The sequence below is a fragment of the Sitophilus oryzae genome, unplaced genomic scaffold, assembly GCF_002938485.1.
Source record: "Sitophilus oryzae breed Bouriz unplaced genomic scaffold, Soryzae_2.0 scaffold_10_pilon_pilon, whole genome shotgun sequence".
Taxonomy (NCBI): Eukaryota; Metazoa; Arthropoda; class Insecta; order Coleoptera; family Curculionidae; genus Sitophilus; species Sitophilus oryzae.
Window position 1 is genome coordinate 10,020 of NW_022145727.1, and position 10,019 is coordinate 20,038.

Below are 10,019 nucleotides of genomic sequence, written 5' to 3' on the forward strand. Positions count from 1 at the left end.
CTAGAAAAAAAAACATTTTTCCCCAACTCAACCTTTTTACCACCCCTTTAATGAAATTGCAATTCAATTTGGAGACCTTAATAAGGAATTTTTTTTTCAGAATATTTCGAATTTATTCATGAACTTTAAGTCGGTCAAAATAAAACATGGAAGTTGGTATTACATGAAATGGTTTATTATAAAATATAAATGTATGATAAAATAAAATAAATCAAACTGTAGTCCTTCTGGTATTCCAGTGACTGCGAACTGAGGGTGGCTGGTGAAAAACTGCTACCGAAGGTGAGCGTATAGGTGCCTACCTATAAACAAAAAAATGTATGAGTAATGAATTTAACAACACCGTCAAATATTAAAGATTGGGTAAAATACATTTACATATTATTATTTAGAACAATATCTACCCAAAGTGAATATAATTTAAAATGTTAATAATCTTATTTTAATTATTAAGGCTAGGAAAGAAATGTGTCTTTTCCATTTTGAAAAAGGTACATACCTTAAAAAAGGTACATACCTACCTGGTAACTAACTGGACACAATTTTGCCACCGTTGCTGCTCGAACTACTAGAAATCACCTTCTTGGCAATGATCTCTAAAAAATATATAGATAAAAATTAATAACGTTACACATTGTTCATTACGAATTAACATTATAATTCATTTTAAATTATTTGGGATCCAACTACTGTCAAAACTATAACACCGAAACCGAGACCGAGGTACTTATATTTACTTACCACTAATATATTCCACTATTATTATTTTCACATCTATATCTTCATATATTTGCGGAGTTGGATTATCCAGCTGCCAGTACTTGTCCTTCTCCACTTTGAGAGGATCTGAAAGTATTTTATTACAAATTAATTAATTACCTTGCACTTAAATATATGTATGCTATTCAAGTTATAAGTAAACCGAAACATTATGGATACTGAACATTTTCTTTTTTTTTAATACATAACTACAAAAGATAAGCAAAATGAAATTTCTTACCTTCTGGCTTCCGTTTTAAAAAATCCTTCGATTTTCAATTCACAGTAATTCACTCCGTTCAGTAACGAACAATAATTCACTCTGTTCATTGACGTTGATCAAATGAAGGAAATTAAATATTAAAACTAACTATGTACTTACAATTTATCTTGCATATACTCTCGAAAATATGAGAACACTGGCAACAGTGTTTTTTACTTTCCGAAGACGTTCGGACGCAATCGTAATATTAGGAAAAAGTAGAATTAGGAAATTCTTGGCGCTCCCTCTCATACTAAGGCGAGATCGCCGGGACCTTGAGTCGCTCGTTCCTCCGAGTTTCCGCCGAAATTCGCCAGTGGAGCAGCGACGGGCATGATTATCGACCGCCGAGAAAAGTATTTAATTAAACTTTTTGAAAGTTTACATTAAAAAATAATGTACAGGGTGGACTATTTCGGTTGTTTCTATAGGGTATCTAGGAAACTGCGAGAAATATTCAAATTTTGATACTGCAGTCTCGGGTTCTTTTTTTGAAAAAAATACAATGGCGCAAACGGATCGTGGCTATCTTGATCGGTTTCGAAGCTACATGGGGATTCAGATTTTGTACTTTTTGAAGATGTTCCATAGTTTGTTTATTTCAGCAACCACGGAAAATTGAATTATACATTCTAAAGGCACTTTTCTGTGTAGAATGCAGTGGCGTAGTCAGACTTTTTTCGAAAAAAACATTTTTTGAGATATTAACTATACTTATGTTTTTTAAATATATTGTGTGTATATTTTTAAATTTTCTTATTCAGCTTGGCATGGGCTTCTCGAAAATATATAACACTCTATATTTATTTTCATTATTAACCTTAACATTTCAAATTTTTCTTAAAATATCCACTTAGTAGATAGTAGGCCGCGCTAAGTAACAAACTGTCGGTTGTCATGGTGATCGGAACATACCTTTGATGGATGCGTGACATTTCATTTCAACAGACTGAAATGTGTGTATTTTAAATAATAAAAAATGAGTAAATTTGAAAATTTTGAGAAATATAATATTTAAGAATGTTATATTGAATCTAACAAACATAAGCAAATGGCAGCTGATTTATATTTGAGCGGGTGTCCAGAGGGCGAGAGCAACCAAACCCAACCATTTAAAAGGTTAGAAGATAGTTTAATCAATTTTGGATCTTTTCAAAAACCGCGTCCGAAAAATGATCAGAAAGAAGATGAATGAATGAATGAGAATGAATGAAGAAGAAAATCAATATATTTATGTCCTCGGAGCCGAATACACGAATGAGCAATTAAATAAAATCGAACAATACGAAGCAAATAAAAAATAAGTGTAACAGAAACAAAAGAACATATTTTAACATAAACTTCAATCGGGCTTCTCAGTTAATATAAAAAAAATAAAAACACAAAGACTACGTTAAATGTTCAGACTGCTGCCCATTATTGTCTAGACAGAGTTGGTACCGTCTCCGCACGCCGCCGCTAACAGCATTTCGAATTATCTTTAAACCTTTTAAAAATGGCCATTTGCTTATGTTTGTTAGACTCAATATAACATTATAACATATTATATTTCTCAAAGTTTTCAAATTTACTCATTTTTTATTATTTAAAATACACACACTTCAATCTGTTGAAATGAAATGTCCCGCATCCATCAAAGGTATGTTCCGATCACCATGACAACCGTTTAGTTTGTTACTCGGCGCAGCCTACTATCTACAGTACGTCTGTCCGTTCTGTGGTTACGGGGTATCCATGAGAGGGGAAAAATATTCTCTCGATGTTTTTCGTAAAAAATTAGACGACGCGTCCCATCAATAAAAATTCGACAAATTTGCAAGTAGCCAATAAAATGAGTGGGCGGAGCGATTTGCGGTGACGTACTCGTCAAGTCGACGTATAAAATATATTGCTGTTTATTTAAATGTTTTTTGTCCGCATTCCTTTCATAGACACAGATCCAGCAGGCGAACTGTACTAAGTGGATATTTTAAGAAAAATTTGGAATGTTGAAGTTAATAGTGAAAATAAATATAGAGTGTTATATATTTTCGAGAAGCCCATGCCAAGCTGAATAAGAAAATTTAAAAATATACAGGGGCTTCTATTAAAAAAAACATAAGTATAGTTAATATCTTAAAAAATATTTTTTTCGAAAAAAGTCTGACTACGCCACTGCATTCTACAGAAAAGTGCCTTTAGAATGTATAATTCATTTTTCCATGGTTGCTGAAATAAACAAACTATCGAACATCTTCAAAAAGTACAAAATTTGAAAATCCCCCTGTAGCTTCGAAACCGATCAAGATTTGGTTTGAAGCCACGATCCGCTTGCGCCATTGTAATTTTTTCAAAAAAAGAACCCGAGACTGCAGTATCAAAATTTGAATATTTCTCACGGTTTCCTAGATACCCTATAGAAACAACCAAAATGGTCCACCCTGTACATATTCTTATTATTTTAATAAAATTATTTTATACCTTAAAATCGTTAAATAGGTAGTTCAGAGTGACAGAGATCTCTAAATTAATACTACTAAGATTTTTTTTTTGATTAACATTGTTTGGACAACAAAATGCCATCATATAATTCTAGAATAATCTGTGCTATCAAGACTGCCACTAAACAATTTAAAAATATGTAGGTTGCATTTTCGAACTAAAATGTTGCACAGGACTTAACAGAACATGTAATGAAATGAAATTAGATAACAAAATTACTCATTAACATTTTTTATCCACAAAATAATAAACAAAATACGCATATATATTTACAAAATAACAACAGTTCAGTCAATCGGCCAACCGTCTTTTTTATTATATTCTACTACCGAATATCCAAACACTCTATCTGAATTAGTCTTAAATAATAGTCAGTTCATTCATAGAAAATAAGTTATTATTTTTGTTATGTTTTATTTGGTATTTCTAAGTTGTTTTACTCGGTATTTGGATCATTCGGTAAATATTATTCAGAACTTTTTTTTGATTTGTACCGCTGACTGTTTATGTAACTCGATCCGGTAGATATGAAAATATATTGATTGCTTTGGTTACCGAGTAAAAAAATGTAGCTTGGTGGTACTTTAATTTTTAACTGAAGAATTTATAGATAATAAATTAGGCCGTAGAATTCAAAGCTATGTTGCATTTCGTTTTTTAGTAATAATTTTATTAAATCAAAGTATAGCACGCGCGCTCATGGCAATTTCGTTTCTGCATAGATTGAAGGTTACCAGCGGTTGAAACTGATTTTATACGGAAACGGACGAGATATTGGCTTCTGGTTATTACGTAGCAACACTATGTATTTTTTAAATAAGTCGAAGCAGATTTAAATGCTCTTTCAAACTCTATTAAGCTCCGCGCGCACTGAAGGGGTATCGGCGAGAACGAGCGGCGCGAGCGGCACGACCGGTCGGAAAGTCGATTGTAGCCGCGCACTGGAGTCGCCCGATCGACGGTCCAGAGTACGTCACTAGCATAAATTTGAGCATAGACGAGGAGAAGTTTATTCAAATTTAGTCAAATTCATTCGGCATTTCAAAAAATTATAAAGTATTATTACTATTTATATTTTTATATTTTATGCTTTATGATGGAAATTAATATTATTTAGGTCTTAACCAAACACACATTAATATATTTAGATCTTAACAAACTACATAAAATTAGTGAAATAGAGTGGAAGATGGGGATAAAATATACTACATGACTCTTAGCTTGACCGATTTTAACAAATTTGGTATCATTCAAAAGGGTTTAATTTGTTCTTTAAAGACAAAGCTAGAGAAAAATAGTCAAATAAAACTTCTATTTTTAGTTTTTTAATCTAAATAAGTGTCATTACAAATATTTATATATAGCTTTTATTTTAAGTTTTTAAAATCTTTGTTTTAAGTCAGTAGTAAATAAAACGAAACTTGTGTTTACATTTTGTTTAATGATTGATGTTTCGACCAATTTTAATTCGGTCTTCTACACAAAAATCTATAATATACGTATAAATGATGTTCTACGTTTGTGGTATGAAAAATTATATATTAAACACATTGTTAGTGATAAAATAGAATTATATATTATAGATTTTGAAGAAGACCGAATTAAAATTGGTCGAAACGTCAATCATTAAACAAAATGTAAACACAAGTTTCGTTTTATTCACTACTGACTTAAAACCAAGATTTTAAACCCTTAAAATATAATAAAAAAGTCAAAGAAAGTTAAAAAAAGAAAAAATATATAGTTTTTATTTTATAGTACGATCGAAAAGAAACGGCATCAGCGATGGCCATGAAATGAAGGTCGATATCATTTTATATGTAAATTTATATGGGAAATGTCATCAATCGTCATTTCCCATCCAATTGGACGCCATTTTTTTTAATCATACGGTAGATATATGTACAAATATTTTATTTAAACATAAATATTATTTTCTCTATTTGTACCTTGTACGGAGCGATCAACATAGTAACATTATTTATCAGCTGTTATTACTAACGTCAAAACAAACCAAAAATTAAAGAATATGATAAGTTTTTTGACGATATTTAAATTAGATTTCCATAATAATGTGAGATAATCAAAACGAGATGAGAAATAAATGGGTTTAATCGGAAGGTTTTCTAATTCAGTTATTGAATAAGTGTATTAAACAATATGGGTTACGTGCTTGTAAGAATTTTTTATAAAAAACCGCATATTAAGTATGATATGGTCTCGTACACTTTCGATTAATAACTCATCGGAAATGTTTAATGTAAAACCGCTCCACTAAAAACAGTCGCTCGGCGTAGACTATTCGTCCATATACGTATTATTTACAAATATACTCAGGGTTCCCTATTTAACCCCGTGTGCAGTTTCTGTGCCGTAAGAAAAAGGCAACATAACCCAGCTCCATATTAAAACTGCATAAGTCTATTTCACCCGGATATGGATTGAACTGCGATTGCGCCAAACTCCGATTGATTGTTGTTTTAGTTCTGTTAGATTACTGTTTATTGTGTTACTGTTTATTTGGTGAAATAGACTTATGCAGAATTCCATATTGTTCTTTCACTGTTTGGGCTTCACTTTTTGGAGATTAGGCTGAGTATATTTGTAAATAATACGTATATGTATTCGTCCCCCTCCCATGCATTCTCTGATTTCGCCTGATGGCGCCGATAGCTCGAATGGCGCCGATAGCTCGAAGCGCACCGATCTAATGCGATGCGCGGGCTTACATTTATTTCAAAGTAAACTAAAAATTACGTGCCGCTCGCTCGCGCCGATACCCATTCAGTGCGCGCCCTCCTTTAGGGTTTCTCTATTTGTACCTTGTACGGAGCGATCAACATAGTAACATTATTGCTATATACCTACCCGGCTTCTTAGCCGGGTAGAATTTTGAATAAAAAGCGATTTTTCAATAAAACTGTCGTAATTGTTGATGCGTAACTTTTTTTGGTGACACCTTGTAGAAGTCTATATAAACTCACCGGCAAAAAAAACCGGCCACTAAAAACTATACCCAATTTCAAAGTTGGATTTCTCGCGAACCACTCATTAGATTTTGATGATTTTTTTTAAATTGTAAATTAATTCCTTTTTAACGGATGCTACATCAGAAATTTTTATTCCGAATTTATTTTGAGCATATACAGAGCACAACAATAAGACAAAGTTTTTTGCCTGAACTTTGTAACACCCTGTAGGGTGCAGCAGTGTTAGTAGCTATTGCTAAATTAAATCGCATTGTAGCCTCATCTTTTGTGAGCATTTTGTTGTTTCAATCACCATATCTTTTTGTATTGGAGATATGCTGTTTTAAAACGAACGAACGTCTCGGAAAAATGCTTCGCAGGTAGAAAGTTTTATGTGTAAATAATCAAGGCGACATAGGCGAAAACGGATTTATGAGTATTTGCAATATGAGAAAAACGGTTGTCAAATTAAAAGATGCCATTATCTGTGACGGATGTTGCTCGTATCGTGGCTTTAATTGAGGATGGCCGAAGTCAACGTTATGTCTCCTATACCCTGGTTGTGAAAGGTATATTTCGAACAGTCCAGGATGCCTGGAATCGGTATATGGAAACGGGAAATTTCACCAGGCGAGTGAACACTAGATATTAGTCCCTTAAAATTTCTTTACCTTTTTTTTAATTTTCATGTTTTAGTTAGTTTTCAAGTTAAACTTACCTACGTTCTGATGTTTGATTTGTTTTTAAAGCTTTTTTTGGAGGCGTTTGTTTTAAAGCAGCGTATCTCCAATACAAACAGAGATAATGTCGTGATTAAAAAACTAAATGCTCACAAAAAATGAGGCTACAATCTGATTTGATTTAGCAATAGCTACTATAACTGCTGCACCTTACAGGGTGTTACAAAGTTTGGACAAAAAACTTCGTCTTATTGTGGTGCCCTGTATATGCTCAAAATAAATTCGGAATAAAAATTACTGACGTAGCATCTATTAAGAAGGAATTCATTTACAAGTTAAAGAAAAAATCATCAAAATCTAATGAGTTGTTTGCAAAAAATCCAACTTTGAAATTGGGACTAGTTTTTAGTGGCCGTTTTTTTTGCCGATGAGTGTATTTTTATAAACTGCTTTCAATTAACCTACATATGCTCCCAAAATTTAATTTCGATATAAACTACCGTTCTTCTTGGAACTTCCGCGTCGTATGAGAGGCGTCACCCTGTATGTAAGATTCTCATGGGGAGTCATACCAGAAAGATGGCAAAAGGTATCATATATCTTTCTAAGGTAGGTAAGGTATGGGATTTAACACCCCAAAGTCATATAGATCGATAAGCCTGTCCTGCTTCCTACTGAAAACGCTAGAAAGGGCCTTGGATAAGTACTTAAAAGACTTTTGATTTTTTTGCTCAGGGATAGACCCCTAAGCAATCGTCAATACGCATACCAACCTGGTAAATCTACGAATGCTGCGTTGGACCATTTAAACAGGCTTATTTCCAAGTCGATAGGGGTCAAAGAAATAGCAATAGCCGCTTTTTAGGTACTGAGGGAGCATTCGATAAAGCTACTACCGACTAATTAATAAATGCAATGAGTAGAAGAGGTACACCTACCGTGGTATGTAGATGGATAAAGGCCGCCTTAAGAGTCTATTACGCTGTACTGTTCGGGTCGCTCTCAGGGGTCTGGTAAGGCTCCGCGCGCACTGCATCGGATCGGACCGACCAGCAAAAGCGACTGCGACCATCGTACATATAGACGGCGCCGGCGTCCACTAAAACATTTCGGCCTGTAGAGGCCAGATTCCTACCTCTACCTATCTACGATAGTCGAGTCACCGCCTTCGCCGTTTCTCGCCGGACTGGTACTGATTCAGTGCGCGTACACCTTAAAGGGGTTGGGTGGCCGAAGGAAATATATATTATATTTCAGAAATCTGCGTAAGGCTTAGCCCGATCCTGTCGTGGATTAAGCCTTGATTAAGATTTGCAGAGCTTCAGCATTTGCCATAAAATAGCGAGCATTTTGTTACAAAACCATATAAATTATATATCACTGTAATCACAACTTCAATCTATTTCTGTATTGTAACGGAATTTTAAATTGTGTCTTTATTTTCGAGAAAATTTAATCCAAACATAAGGGATATTTTGTTGATGTTTGACGATCAAAATCTTAAAAATAAAGAAGTTGTCTAAAAATGTGCTACAATACGGATATAGTATAATGCTTAATACTTAATTTCCTTCTTCATATGTGTAAAAATACCTAACCAGTTTTACATAAAACGTTAAATGCCTAACGCTTATTTTGCTACTTTTTCGACTATTGAAATGGACTCTTAACGTGCGATTTCCTAGCGCGACGTCTGGCGTCCACGTCTCGCCGCACACTGGTTCGTTCTGGACGTACGGCTAAACCTCTACAGGTTTGTTCGCCACATACAACACGGAGTATTATAGCTAACGACTAGATTTTTACAAATTGTAAGTTTTAAGTTTGTTGAAGGATATTAGAGTTGGCTAATTTAAAAATATTTTTACAAGATATAGAGTATAGATATAGTCCCAAATACATAAAAAAATATCAAAGTTGTATTTTTTTAAATGGAACACCTGTATTGTATTTTTGTTTCTACGATTAAAATAAAGCGTTAAATCTGATTGGTTTTAAACCTTACTGTTTCTGAAATATTTTCAATTTTGCCAAAATTGCATATAAATTTTAAGGTTTCATTTCTCCGAAGGCATCAAAGTTTTTAATACTAAATATTTACTGAAGTTGATTTATTGATCAGTTATTGTGTTGCAATGATAAAAATGATACTACCTTATACAGAGTGTCTAAAAATTTATTTTAAATAATTACTAGCTTTAAACGGCAAGAACTTGTTTAATTTAAATGGAATACCCTGTATATTTTATGAGACTAAGATGCACAATTTAATTGTCTATCGAATTGTATTATACCATTTTTTACCTATCCCTTCAAGTTTTCGTAGAAAATGCATTTTCTTATAATTTAGACCTCATTTATCAATATACCCATGGAATATTGACATTTTAGATTGTTTTTAAAACAACAAATGTACAAAATGTACAGGCTAGTAATAGTATCGTTTTTAATAAAACGATGAGCCCATTTGTATGCAAAAAGAAAACTATTTAAATATTTATAAAAGAGTATACCATTAATTTACCACCAGTATTTCCGCTCAAAACCTAATTAAATACATACTTAATTGTGTTCGTTATTAAATTATTCTAAATAAATGTGGATTTGAATCAAAAATCAATATAATAATAAGTTATGAAAATGAACGTCTCTGTTGTTATAAATAAGCATTTGTCAAAAAATGAAATATCATTTTTAAGGTGTTAGTTTTTTTTACCACACTGTCTAATACACATAAATAATTCAGTTTTTTAGTATTTGGAGCAATTATTATTAATCAACGCAAATAGTCAATTAATGTAGTTTGAATACTGGAATCATATTAATTGGTCCTCTTTAACAAATATTTAAACAGTTTTTTTTATTTTT